We start from the raw sequence: 15,099 nt of genomic DNA, 5'->3' as shown, positions 1-15,099 counted from the left end.
AAATGTGTTCCTTCTAATCATGAACAATATTTATGTCATTCGGGGATTATAAAGAATGTATGATGAACTCTGAGATAGAATATTGTAGAGTAATATAATCTATATGAAGTGAAAATTTTAAATCAGTCGCCGAACTAGATACCTTAAGAGTAATAAAATATTTTGTGATTGTGTTGCTCTGTTAGCATATTTTTCATTTTCTTCCTGCGCAGAAAATAAATATGAAAATCTGTTCTGCTGCAAAGGAGATTGCAGGTTTTAAGTTGGTTTGTGGATTGGTTAGAACTTGCATATCATGAATCCCACCTTCCTTTCATAAATGCTTAGTTGAACTATCGTAGGTTGCTTAACTTTATAAGTAATATCTATTGCCTGGCTTTCCTATTTACAGGAAGCTAAGAAAAATGATAGCTTATCTTTTTTTTAATGGTGACACACAATCTTTCTTGAAAATTTAAATGTAACTTTCATGAGACAAATGCTTACATCCATATTTTTATTGAACTGAGTTTATGGTACTTATCCCTTTATTGCTTGAAATTCAGAACAGGAACAATATGGTGTTTTGGATGTACAGTTGGACAAGGCTGGAGTTTTCAAGCGCACTCCAAGTCATGCTAGATTGCCTAAATCTTTTTTTGAAATGAAGGATGACCTGGAATTGCGAGATATTTGGCGTGAGAGACATTTGCAGGAGAAGGATTATACTTTTTATTCTGATAGACATCAATCTTTTTCGAGGATTGATTTTATTTTGTTGACTAATGATTTTTTTTTGAGGACCAAAAAGGTGAAGATTTGTGCAAGAACTATCTCTGATCACAGTCCAGTTTGGTTAGAGATTGATAAGGAGATAAGAGACAGACGCTCGTGGCGCGTAAATGAGAATTTGTTTAGAAATCAGAGAAATGTGGAAGAATGCAAACAGCGGATGAAGGATTTTTTTGAGATTAACATGTATAAGGGTACCTCTATGGATATGGTTTGGGATGCTAGCAAGGCCTATATGAGAGGGGTGTTGATATATATGAATAATAAACATAGACGTGCAGTGGAAACTAGAAGGAAAGAACTGGAGAATGAAATAAAGGAAAAAGAAAAGGCTTTGATTTTGAACCCAGAGGATGTGAAGACTAAGGAGGCTATTAGATTGCTAAGAGGACAATTTGATAAATTAATGGCTGATCAAGTGGCGACCAATCTGCGGTTTGCTAGGCATAATACTTTTTGCAACGCTAATAAACCAGGCAGATGGTTAGCTTATAGATTGAGGAAAAAACAAAGGGCTTCTAATATAGATAAGATTGAGTATAAAGGAAGGGTTGTGTTTCAACAGAATCTTATTAAGGATGCTTTTGTGGATTTTTATTCGAAATTATATGCTAAAGAGGAAATTAATGAAAAAGATATTGATATATATTTGGAGAATGCTAACATCCCGGTTCTTACGCAAGTACAAAAAGAGGGGATTAATCAACTGATTACAGAAGAAGAAATTTTTACAGCAATTAAGGAATTGAAGGTGGACAAAGCACCAGGTACGGATGGCTTGACTGCGGCCTACTACAAAAATTTACAATTAGAGATGATAAAACCGTTAAAGGAACTGTTCCAGACAATCCAGAGGGGGGGAAAGGTGCCACCGTCTTGGAGAACAGCTTTTATTTCTTTGATTCCGAAGGAAGACCAAGATGCTACTCAACTTAAAAACTATAGACCGATATCGCTTTTAAATACAGATTACAAGATATTTGCTAAGGTTTTGGCTAATAGACTGATGAGGGTTCTGCAACAGGTGATTCATGGGGATCAAACGGGGTTTATTAGTGGTAGGCAAATGAAAAGTAATGTGAGGCATATAGTTGATGTGTTAGAGTTTTTGGAAAGGAACAACCAGATCGCTGCGGTGCTAATTTTTTTAGATGCTGAAAAAGCTTTTGATCAATTGAATTGGAAATTCTTGTTGAAAGTTTTAGATAAAATGGATTTTGGGGAAAATTTTTTACAACCGATTAGGGCATTATATCAAAAACAAACTGCCCGAATTATAGTTAATAATAGCTTGACAGAAGCATGTAATATTGAGAAGGGCACAAGGCAAGGGTGTCCGTTATCGCCCTTGTTATTTGTGTTAACATTAGAGATATTATTGGTTAAAATTCGGAATTCGGAAAAAATTAAGGGGATACAAATTGGAGATCAGGACTATAGATTGAGAGCATTCGCAGATGATCTGGTTGTTACAGTGACCCAGCCAGAGAACTCTGTTGTGGACCTGATGGAGATAATAACACAATATGGGAAGGTTTCTGGATTTAAAGTTAATACACAGAAAACCAAAATTTTGGCTAGAAATATGACAGTTTCGCAAAAGGCTCTCTTAGAAGGATTAACTGGATTTGAGATTGTTAAAAGGGTTAAATATTTGGGGGTGATTTTGTCGCCCTCTAATACAAAGCTATATAAAAATAATTATGAAAAACTATGGGGGAAAATTCAAAAAGAACTGGAGAGTTGGGAAAAGTTGCAATTGTCTTTGTTGGGACGGATTGCAGCAGTAAAAATGAATGTCCTGCCTAAATTTTTATTTTTATTTCAAATGATACCGATTCTTAAGAAAGATTCTAATCTGGAGGAATGGCAGCGAGGTATCAATAAATTTGTGTGGGCAGGGAAAAAGCCACGAGTTAAACTTAAGATTATGCAGGATACTCGTGAGAGAGGTGGCCTTAAATTGCCTAATTTTAAATTATATTATGAAGCTGCTGCATTAGTAGGAATAAGTGATTGGATTAATTTGACGCAAGGGAGGTTATTAAATCTTGAGGGCCATGATTTGTTGTTTGGCTGGCATGCATATTTGTTGTATGATAAGAAGGTAGACAACGTGTTTAGGGTGCATATTTTAAGACAGGCATTGCTGAGAGTTTGGAAGAAGTATAGACATAAGTTAAGTTGCAAGATACCATTGTGGGCAATTCCAAAACACGCAATAGAAAATATACATGCTGGCTTCAAACACGATGTGACTACGTACAAGGAGATCCTTAGCTTGGAAAGAAATGTTTGGTGTCTGAAATCATATAGCCTCTTGCGAGAAGAGAAGGTTGTTCAAAATTGGTTTCAATATATTCAGTTACGGGCCAGGTGGAAAGAAGACCAGAAAAATGGATTTACAATCACTGATGAAAATTTGATAAAGCAAATTAGAAATCAGGGACCTGCACATATCAAACGGATATATCTTGCATTGATAGAGATTGACTCAGAAACAGAGCTTGTTAAGGATTGTATGATAAAATGGGCCCAAAACATTCAGGAAGTTATCACAATGGACACGTGGGAAAAGATTTGGGTGAGGAACGTAAAATTTACTCAAGCTCAAAATCTAAGAGAGAACTTTTATAAAATGTTTTATAGATGGCATTTAGATCCTAAAAAGCTTGCAAGTATGTATCCGAATTATCAGCCTAAATGTTGGAGGTGCGGTGATGAAGATGCAACATATTTTCACATATGGTGGACATGTAAGAAGGTTAAGGCCTTTTGGATAAAAGTTTGGTGGAATATGCAGAAGATTTTTAAACAGAGGATAAAGTTTTGTCCGCAATTTTTTTTGTTGGGAATAATTGCAGACGCTACAGTTGTGGACACCAAATTGATGTTGAACTTAATTACGGCAGCAAGACTTTTGATAGGCCAATATTGGAAGAAAGAGGAACTGCCGACTATAGAAGAGTGGACTTTAAAGGTTTCCGACCTGGCAGAGATGGCGAAGATTTCGGCCTATCTGAAAGACCATTCGCAAGAACGCTATATTATGGAATGGAGAAAATGGATTGAGTTTATCCAGAACAAGTATAGGGTTAAGAAGTTTTATGTAGCATTTGAATAAGTCTTCTTTCGTTTTTTTTCCTTTTCTTATTTTAGTTTCTTTTTATACATATTTAATATTACTAAGGCTTGTTTATCCTATATAAGCTAGAGAGTGATGGATTTTAGAGTTTATAGTTGTTAGTATATGATTGTTTATGATTGCTTTTTATATATATACCTTGTATTTAGCTCTGGGAAGTCGGGGGGGAGGGGGGGAGGGGGGGAGGTAGGGGGGGAGGAGGGAGGGGGAAGGGGGGATTTTTAAAGGAAAATTGTATTTTAAAACTTTTCAATAAAATAAAAATGCAGAACAGGAACAATATATTAATTAAAAATAACACCACCTAAAATACAGTAAGTATTTTTAAAAGTAGTTGCCTTGCTTTTTGTAGGAGAAAAATGGAGACTGTGTCTCTGATAATACCGGCTTTTTGGTCCCTTAACTATGATCATCCTAGAAGTGTATAGGACAGGGGTAGGCAACCTTGGCTCTTTTATGAGTCGTGGACTTCAACTCCCCAAATTTTTGAGCCAGCATGGCTCAGCTTGGAAACCTCTCCCTTTTCCCTCAGTGTGGCTGGCTCAGGAATTCTGGGAGTTGAAGTCCACGACTCATAAAAGAGCCAAGGTTGCCTACCCCTGGTATAGGAGATGACCAGGCTGAGCCCAAAAATCAAATGCATCATCAATGTAGAGTCCCTACTGCCCTGGAAGAGACCTAAGTCCAACCCCCTTGAAGTCTGTTGCTCTTAGATGGCAATAATTTGCCTTGACCGTTAGTATCTCAGATTCTTGTGTACAAGTTCCATTGAATTAACTTGTAGTTCTTTGAGCTCTATCTGGGCTTCTGGTTTCCTGTGCCTGACAAAGTCAGAGTCACTTTATTAGACTTGTTCCACTTCAACTGAAGGAGAAGTTTCAGAGAACAGTAATGGGTGACTGCTTTTGTGCCCTCTGGCAGCTATGCTATACATTGTTTTGTCCCTTATCACTGTTTAATGCGAGGAGGAAGTGGGTGAGAATGTTGATCAGAATTTCAGTGTAAATTGTCATCAATTTACTGCTCCATACAGACAGCATTTAGGCCCAAATATGGGACTGATATTGCATTGGTTGCTTCCTTAGATGATCTGTGTCAGGACCAAGATCATGGTAGCGCACCTCTCCTGGACCTTTTAGACCTCTGGATAGTTTTCAATAACATCAAACATGGTATCTTGCTTCAGGGATTGGAGACACTTGTTACAGAGTGATTCTGCTTCTTTGGTGGGTGGCTTCAGTCTGTGGTAGGAGAGGAAAGATTTGCCTGAGGCCCCTGAATGACAAGTGTGTGTGTGGGGGGGGAGATTGGCCTTCTCTCTTCTGTAATTTTTAACAACTGTATGAAACCATATTTGGTTTGATGACCTATAAAGCCCTAAATGGCATGGGTGCGGGATATTTGAGGGAACACCTGCTGCCAGCATCAAGTTCCCTTCGTCCAGTGCGCTCCCACAGGGAGGGTCTTCTCAGGGTGCCGCCGGTAAAAGATTGCCGGCGGATAACACCCAAGGGTAGGGCCTTCTCAGTGGGTGCGCCTGCCCTCTGGAACCAGCTGCCCGTGGAGCTTAGGACTGCCCCCGACCTCTGTTCATTTCGCCGGGACCTGAAGACCTGGCTCTTCGAGCTCTCTGGCCCAGGCTGAGAATTTTAATTTTAATTGGGTTTTTATTTTTTCAGGGATTGATTTAATCTTTTTTAATGGTTTTTAACTTTTGTATTGATTTTGTTTTAAATACCCTGTAAACCGCCTGAGTCCTTCGGGAAAGGGCGGTATATAAATAAAATAAAAATAAAAAATAAAAAAAAATATTTGCAGTTCCATCTGCTATCACTCAAAGGTGGACACTACAAAATATTATTTTTCTTTTCCCTTTCTTAAAACACCTCTCTTAATGCAGAATTTTATATTAACTGTTATTAATTTGGTGTGCTCTTTAACCATATTTGATTGACTTTTAAAATGAAAGACATCAAGAGAGTTTTCAAATAATTGCATTACGTTTCTTTAGGTTGTTTAAATCATGATATTTTTTTCTTCCTCCTCTTCCTTTTTTCTGTGCTTTTCTTTCTTTATTTTAATTGTGTACTGGGATTTGTTGTTATATGTTGCATTTGACCATATTGACAATGTTTGAAAATTAGTCCTTGTATATTTTGCTTGTTTAAAATGTAATAAAGAAACAAAAATTGATATAGGAACAGAATATGGATCTGTCTACAAGTAGCTGTCATGGCCCAGGACTCACTTTGATGAAGCTACTGCAGCTGAACCTGTGGAATGTCAGCCTCAGGAGGTATCAAGCCAGGAATCACCTGCTCAAACACAGGCGCCATCAGAACAGCTGGTCAGATATGAGGAACAGCCCCGCCCCTGCCCCCGCCCCCTTAAACTCGATGAGTAGGGTGGACAGCAGAAGAAGGATGCTCAATAAGTCTCCATGCCAAGCAAGGGAGTAGCTAACCTAATTAAAGCTGGCTGCAGCTTGATTTAAGAGGTGACCCATGTTCCTCTGTTGGAAAGAACCATATGACATCTTGCTCTGGTGTGTTGTTTCTGTGAATTCTGCTTGTGAACCTGAACCTCTGACCTTTGGACAAAACCCAACTTAGTTTTCAAGAACAGATCCATATAAACTGAATTGTAGTAATCCAGGCAAAAGATGACAAGAGCAGGGGTGACCATCTTCAATCCCTTGAGTGAGTGCACGAGCTATAGCTGGGGGAAGGTCCTCTGGCCAGGGTTCCCACCAAGCATGAGCCATGAATTCAGAAAAAGTCATTGGGACAAAGTGGACAATGTAATTCAGAGCAAACAGGTGCATGTATGCAGCACTGTCAGGAAAAGCTTAAGGAACTACATTTCCCTGGACTCGTGGTGCTCCATGCATGATACTATGAAACCATGTGCTTGCATTCGTGTGCCATACACATACTCTAAATTGTATCCTGCTCTTTAAATCCTGATCTTTGCACAGCTCTACTAGCTTAATCCAGCCTTGCTTCTTTTTTTAAAAAGGAAGTTGAAGGATCAGCAAGACTGAATGAATGCTGCCATCTGCTGTAATGAGGTGCATCTGTTAAAAATAAAACAAGATTTTTCAAAAGCCCATATAGTTTAATATGTAGCAATCATAGATATCTTATAGATTTCTGTTTTCTTTCATTTTTCACAACTGGCAGAAAGTGTAGAGTATCTATACATCATTGCATATGTGGCAGTAATGACAAGCATTGCCTATTTGCATCCACACTATTTTAATTCAGTAACTATGTAAGAGAAACTCTAGGCTTTCAAATATATGCTCTCTACCTTGGTATTGTTTTCATGAAGGAGTAATTTATTTTATTTGCAATGTAAATATTTGTATTTAACCAATTAATGTTATATGCTTTCACTCCAATACTGAGTAAAGCAAGAATGCTGTAATTTCAAAAGGACTTCCAAATTCATTGTTTCAACCACCTAGTCACAACTAAAGAAAAACCTTTTCTGAGTTATATAAAATGTCCACTTGCAGACACAGCTGTTATTACAAAGCTGCTAAAATAGAAAAACATAATAGAAAATATTTTGTATTTATAACGAAGTTGAAAAACTCAATGTAATGTTCTGTCAATTAGAATCCCAAAATCTTATCCAGTTGGGTTCCTACTGGCTAGGGATTCTTGGAATTGAAGTCTTCTCATCTGGAGAACACCCAAGTCTGGGAAGACTGTTTAAAGTAGAAATGTACGACATAACTACAACACTTGCAAATGAGCTCTGGAGAGATAAGAAAGGATGAGATGAAAGGGATGTTTTACCCTTTATCCACTATTCTGATTTGGTAGACACATGTAAGATAGATAATTTTCTCTTTGTGGAGTTCCAGACGGTCTAGAAATAGACCATGGGGAGAGAGTGAGATTTATGCAGTAAAATTAGGCAATTTCACTGCTTAATGAGGAAATGAGAGGGAGGGATATTATGGGGAGGGGGAGATTTATGCAGTAAAATTAGGCAATTTTTGTTTCTGTCTTTCTTCCTATGCCAGTGGCTTCCTCCAAAATAATATATGCAGTTCATCAGATAGAGGCGAGGTGGTTAGCTTGCCCTTCAAGAAAATGGCTGACACAGCACAACAGAGTTGTGTACCTTCCATCCTAGTATTACTTAAACGAACCTTTAAAACTTGGCTCTTAACCTTAGACCTTTTTGACTTTGGACCCTGGATCAAATAAAGCCCTTGAGTGGTGGTTTAGGTTTTTGTGAATGGCGGTTGGTTCCCCCCATCTTTCACATTTTGATGGTGTAATTCTTTTTTGTTTTTTTTACTACTAGTTTGTATTTTGTAAGCTACCCAGAAGCATAACAGATTGGGGCAGCATATAAATCCCATAAAAAATAAGTGAACACTGGTACAAGTTTACTCAAAAGCAAAACAAGTCAAAGGAACCCAATACTAGTGCAAAGTCCAATAGTTATCATTCTGTCAGAGGAAGATCCACTGAAGTTGAATAAATCCACAGAAAATGGTATTCAATAATTTTGAAAATGCTACTGCCACATTGCTAGCTTGTTATATTTTGCAACACCTTTACTGGAAATCATAATGTTGGGGTTTTTTTACAAAATAACTCCAAGAGTTGTTTCACTTGAATATTTATTATCTGAAATGCTGAGTAATCTTTGATAGATCACAGTGATTACACACCTGCAGATTTTATAGCTCCTATAAAGTACTGCACACATTTTTTGCTCAATTTTATGCTGTTAAACTAAACATTTGGTATCACATGGCACTTTGAGTGCTTTGATTTATGTGTGAAGACAGAAATTGCTCCAGTAATAAACATTCTAAAGCCCTAACTCTAGTCTACTGTATTTATTTGTGTTATAAACACTTATCTGTAAAGCATTTGAGAATCATCTTAGATTTAACTCATATAATACATTAAAGGCATTAGCTTCAGATAGAACAAGGTCATCTCCAAGAAAAAGGCAGCTGTGATGGAAAGTAAGGCAAAGGCAGAGTGGTAACTATGTTGAATTCAATTGATAACAGCAAAAATATTTTAGTTTTTCTGACAGTTTTCTTATATTACTATTGCATTGAATTGAAAAGTGATACTAAGTTTTTAATATAAATAGTATGTGTATTTCCACTTATATGAAACAAGAATGCATACTTTTAAATTGGTCATCATGGCAACAATGTATTTTATCTCAATATTCTGCAGCATTTCAATTTTAAAATGGATACAATGGATAGATACAAACAATAATTAGTGGTAATTTCCCTTTTCTTAGAATTGTAGACAGGGAGAAAATATCCGTACAAAATCATTCTACTCAGGATTCTTTAGGAGAAGCTAATTGCAATGTTAGCACTATATAAACTGTTATATTCGTGCACAAGATCGTAACACTTTATCATACCGTAATTCCTCCACAGAAGGTTAGACAGAATTCAGACAAACTAACAAAAAAACCCAAACCCTTGTTTGCACTGAAGATGTTACCTAGCCTGGTAACAAAACATCTGCAAACAAACAACTAAGCTCACAGAACACTTGATCTTCTTTCTTATTTACAGTACTCTGAGGAAATAGGATGATTATGCCATTTCACAGGATGGATTATAATACTATAATTCTATAATTAATTTAAAATGGAAAGACTATTGGGGATTTCAGAAATTGTAAGCCAACATACCAGAAATACACAATATTAGGGCAGGCTGCTTTAGGATTATGTATATGGTCAGCAAAGAATAGCAAGGCCTTTATTTGCAAATTTTCCTTACTAAGTTATAATTTGTTAAATCATAATATACTGAACAAGTCAGAATTATGTGAAATCATACAATATGTTAAGCTATAGAGAACAGCGCTTATAGATCAACAATGGCCATATTTGGAAAAACAATATTTATTTTTCCTTTTAACTATTTTGTTATTACTGTAGTATATAGATAACCAGCTATCAATTTGTAAACTTTCGTTTACAATTCTTTTGGCCTGTTTTGCAAGGGATGGGAAACTAACATTGCCCTATTATATTAATCAGCATTCAACTAGGGAGGATACTATGTGTAAATGTGTAAATGTCTTTTTTTTTCCCCAAACACTTTTTCTTTTTAATGTCTTATTAGTTGTGTTTTTTCTTATTTATTTAAATTTTTTGGTGTTTTGCATTTTAACCTTCTTTGAATAAACTAAATTTTATATAAAAAACAATGGCCATATTTATACAACTGTCACAAATAATTGTTTGAACTAGTGCAAAAGTCTTTATGTTTGAAACTGATGTGATATACTTTTTTCATTCTTTCCAATGCAATGGAATGTGGGCAAAAGGTTCTGTGAATCTGTCAGCAGAATAACTATGGAGATGGAACAGAAGAAGACCAAATCTGGTGTGCAAGAGGAGAAATCAGCAAAACAAAGATTTAGTTTGAAAATGGATCAGATCAGGCCAAGGGCTGCAGTGATAATATTTTGAGAATAAAAATCCCCAGTGCATCCATATTAGAAAAGCAGTATGACAGGGACTCAGATAATTACAAGAGCTTTCATTCTAAACTCTTCTCTCAGTTACATCGGCCCAGAACAGAACTAAAGTGGTGGGGGAAAAAAAATCCAGAAGCCATTCTCACCATGTTTTTTCTACTGCATTCCATATCATAAAGGTGATTTAGGCTTTTTGTATAATAGATTTTTGAAAAAAGGATAACATTATGAGAACCTTCTGAGCTCTTATTATCAGCACTTAAAAGAAATGGGGGCCACTGCCAGTTATGAAGGCCATTTAGTGAGGTTATTGGCCAATGATACCTTCCTTGAAATTACTCTGCTGCTCTGTCTTGTTTTTCTGGGCAAGCGGGCAAATGAGGTGACCTCAGCTAGCCACAAGGATGGAATGGATGATGAAATATATGTTGCATCGACAGGATACAAACTCTGCCCTTTCATACTTGCATTGTAAGGGGCCAAGTATATTGCAGCAATGTTTTGATGCACATTATCTCTCTTGCTTCCCTTTCTAAAATCCATGTGCTAGGATGCAGATGCCCACAATTACAGTAGGTAAGAATGGCTTTAGAGAATCTTTTCTGGGACCCTGCAGAGTTCTGGTCAAGAAAATGTATGCTTGAAGCTGGTACTTTATAGCGATTCTTTTTTCATTTTTGTTTAATTAAAGACTTCTAAAAATCATTTTGAGTGGAGATTCTGGCAAGCACCAAAGTAGAGTTTAATAGGCATACTAATACCCAAAGATGCCATAGTGGTTTCACCTACAGAATGGAATTGGAATGTGACATACAAATTAATTAACAACACCAACGTTGCATTAACTATGGCTATAATTCCCAAACTGATAGACAAGAAAGACAATTTATCCAGCAAGAGGTTGCTAGCTGTGTATTTTAAATTCAAGTGACTAGATTGCATTATTCAGAAGAGATTTAATACTTTTAATATTATAATATTTCATTTATTTATAAACATGAAACAGATCCTCCAGCTTTCCTTTAACCAGTTCACCAGTGGATAGCTCTAGAGTGCCACCAAGTGCTAAAAACTTTAACCAAATGAGTTGCAGTTCACAAAACCTTACATCTTGGAATAAAATGTGTTAATTGGAAAAGATGCTAGCTACCAGATTTCCTGATTTTTTTTACCTCCACCTACTAAAATGATTATCACGTCTGTTGTGTAGACGGTTCTTTGCAGGCAATAAGCAATAAAATAACTAATTTCAATAAACTTAGAGAGACCTTGGGAAGAATTCCATGGATGAGAATCCTAAAGGGGAAAACAACTCAAGAAGCTTGGGAAATTTTGAAAAGTGAGTTAATAAAGGCCCAGTCTAGCACAATACCAACAAAGAAGAAAAATAACAGCTTTCAAAAGAAACCAGCATGGCTGCATAAAGAACTCTCTGATAAACTGAAAGATAAAAAGGACAAGTATAAGAAGTGGAAAGAGGGGCACATAACTAAGGCAGAATATCAGCAAACAGCCCTTGCCTGCAAAGATGAAGTGAGGGAAGCTAAGGCTCAAAATGAACTAAGGCTTGCGACCAAAGTCAAAAATAACAAAAAAAAGCTTCTTTCAACATATAAGAAACAAGAAAAAAGTTAAGGAAATGATTGGTCCATTAGTGGGGGAAAGTGGCAAGAAGGTGACAAGCAACAGGGAGAAAGCAGAACTATTTAACTTGTTTTTTGCATCTGTCTTTACACAAAGGGAAAAAACAGTCCAACCTACCAAAACCAGTGCCATAAAAAACAGAATAGAAACGCAAGTTAAGATAGGCAAGAAAATGGTAAGTGAGCACCTGTCCAGCCTAGACGAGTTCAAATCACCAGGACCAGATGGATTACACCCCAAGGTTCTCAAAGAACTGGCAGACGTGATCTCAGAACTGTATTTTTCAAAGATCCTGGAGCACTGGGGAACTACCAGAGGACTGGAAGAGAGCTGATGTAGTTCCCATATTCAAAAAAGGGAAAAAAATAGATCCAGGAAACTACAGACCTATCAGCCTGACCTCAATACCTGGGAAGATTCTGGAAAAGATAATCAAACAAAAAATCAGCGAAAACCTTGATGCGAACAAAGTTATCACTAAAAGCCAACATGGGTTTGTCAAAAACAGATCATGCCAGACAAACCTTATTGCATTCTTTGACCAAGTGACAAAACTAGTGGACCAGAGGAATGCTGTAGATATAACTTACTTGGACTTCAGTAAGGCATTTGATAAAGTAGATCACAACCTACTACTTGATAAGATAGAAAAATGTGGGTTAGAGAGCATCACCACCAGATGGATTCGTAGCTGGCTGACAGGCCGTACTCAGCGTGTGGTCCTCAATGGAACTGCATCTACATGGAAGGAAGTGTGTAGTGGGGTGCCCCAGGGCTCTGTTCTGGGCCCAGTGCTCTTCAACATCTTCATCAACGATTTGGATGAGGGGATAGATTGGGAACTCATCAAATTTGCAGATGACACCAAGCTGGCAGGAATAGCCAATACTCCAGAAGATAGGCTTAAGATACAGGAGGATATGGACAGACTTGAACACTGGGCACTATCTAACACAATGAAATTCAATTGCGAAAAAAGTAAGGTTCTACATTTAGGCAGGAAAAATCAAATGCACAGGTATAGTATAGGTGGTACCTTGCTCGATAGTAGTAACTGTGAGAGAGATCTCGGAGTCCTAGTGGACAATCACTTAAATATGAGCCAGCAGTGTGCTGCAGCTACCAAAAAAGCCAACACATTGCTAGGCTGCATTAACAGAGGGATAGAAGCAAGATCACGTGAAGTACTAATACCACTTTACAATTCCTTGGTAAGGCCACACCTGGAATACTGCATCCAGTTTTGGTCACCACGATGTAAAAAAGATGTCGAGACTCTAGAAAGAGTACAGAGAAGAGCAACAAAGATGATTGGGGGACTGGAGGCTAAAACATATAGGGAACGGTTGCTGGAATTGGGTATGTGTAGTTTAACGAAGAGAAGAGTGAGGGGTGACATGATAGCAGTGTTCCAATATCTCAGGGGCTGCCACAAAGAAGAGGGAGCCAAGCTATTCACCTGAAAGCAGGACAAGAAGCAATGGATGGAAACTAGTCAAGGAGAGAAGCAACCTAGAAGTAAGGAGAAACTTCCTGACAGTTAGAACAACTAACCAGTGGAACAACCTGCCTCCAGAAGTGGTGAATGCTCCAACAGTGGACGTTTTTAAGAAGAGACTGGACAGCCATTTGTCTGAAATGGTATAGGGTTTCCTGCCTTAGCAGGGGGTTGGACTAGATGACCTCTAAGGTCCCTTCCATCTCTTCTTCTTCTCCTCCTCATTATTATTATTATTATTATTATTATTATTATTATTATTATTATTATTATTATTATTATTATTATTACCCCTATCCCATTTGGATTTGGAAGGTTACAAACAGAAACATGCTTTATTGGAGTCAAGCAGAACAGAACTGAAACAGAGGCTGCTGCACCGCTACTTATACGATTGGCCACTAGGCGGGAGCCAATAGGTTTAAAGGAACCCGTTCCTGCCCGAAATCTACCAATGATATTCCTGGAGACAAGTCTGGCTTGGTTGTAGCTGTTACACAGACACACCATTGAGTAACAGTTAAGCAGCATTTAAACAGACACTTGAATCAGTACAAGCAAAACCCCCAATACATTACATCTATAAATAGATGATACAAAGCACAATCTACTGACACAAAGTCTGTAATGTTCCCTGACCAAAAAAGCAAAACCAAAACCAAAAACAGTTCTTTCCATTAAAATAGCAGGTTATTTATTGTCTCTCGAGCCTACAGAAAAGTTACACTGTAATATAAATTGGATTGACATCCAAATAACAATATTCAGGACAGAGAACAGAAGGTATAACAATTAAGCCAGCACAAACTTTCTTCTTATTAAATTTCTGAAGTACAGTAGGCTAAATTAAGAGGATGTTTTTGTTTTCATGAAATTCTATGCTTAGCAGCCGTGCACATTTTGACTTTTACAGGGGTGAAGAGAAATAGGCTAAACCTTTTACTAATTCACTTGAAAAGTACAGTCTGTGCGGCTTATGAATGTATTAATTATGTTTAAACAATTCATCTCCCTAAAGAGAAAAATAGAAATCGTTTGCTCAAAAGTGAATCCTACTAAACTGACAACCTATTCATACCTATTCTAAACCATGAAAAAGAAAATCTTGCCCCAACTACTTTAAAAATGTAGTAATTGTTTATAAGAATTAAAGGACTTGGTGTTGTTAATTTTTCTGCCAGACAGATAATTTCCATCAGAAAGATATAATCATTCCTTGTGTCCAGGAAATTAACAATAAAGCAACAAATCCAGTTGCATTTCTGAAAGTGTCCTTCTAGATCAGGGGTGTCAAACTCAATTTCATTGAGGGCCGCATCAGCATTGTGGTCGCCCTCAGGGGGCCGGGTGGGTGTGGCCAGGGTGGGTATGGCCTACTGGGTAGGCGTGGCTAGAGTGCATGTAGCCTACTGGGTGGGCGTGGCCAGCTCTACATCGTTTGCATCAAGGGTGCCTATGGGGGTCTGGGCAGGAGTGGGACAGATCTGAGGGTCTCTGGCAGAAGGAGGGTCTCTGGGCCAGGGCCAAGGCAGTGGGGACCATTCCCT

At 37.6% G+C, this 15,099-nt stretch overlaps 1 protein-coding gene across 1 annotated transcript in view; it reads left to right on the top strand.

Annotated features, from left to right (window-relative positions):
• Nucleotides 1-15,099, top strand: part of MLF1 (myeloid leukemia factor 1) — a 152,232-nt gene that overhangs the window by 122,516 nt on the left and 14,617 nt on the right. The gene's annotated exons all lie outside the window — the stretch shown is intronic.

Source organism: Vipera ursinii (assembly GCF_947247035.1).
Source record: "Vipera ursinii genome assembly, chromosome: 5".
Lineage (NCBI taxonomy): Eukaryota > Metazoa > Chordata > Lepidosauria > Squamata > Viperidae > Vipera > Vipera ursinii.
Note: the sequence above shows the minus strand (reverse complement) of the source record. Positions and strands in the feature narration are given on the sequence as shown.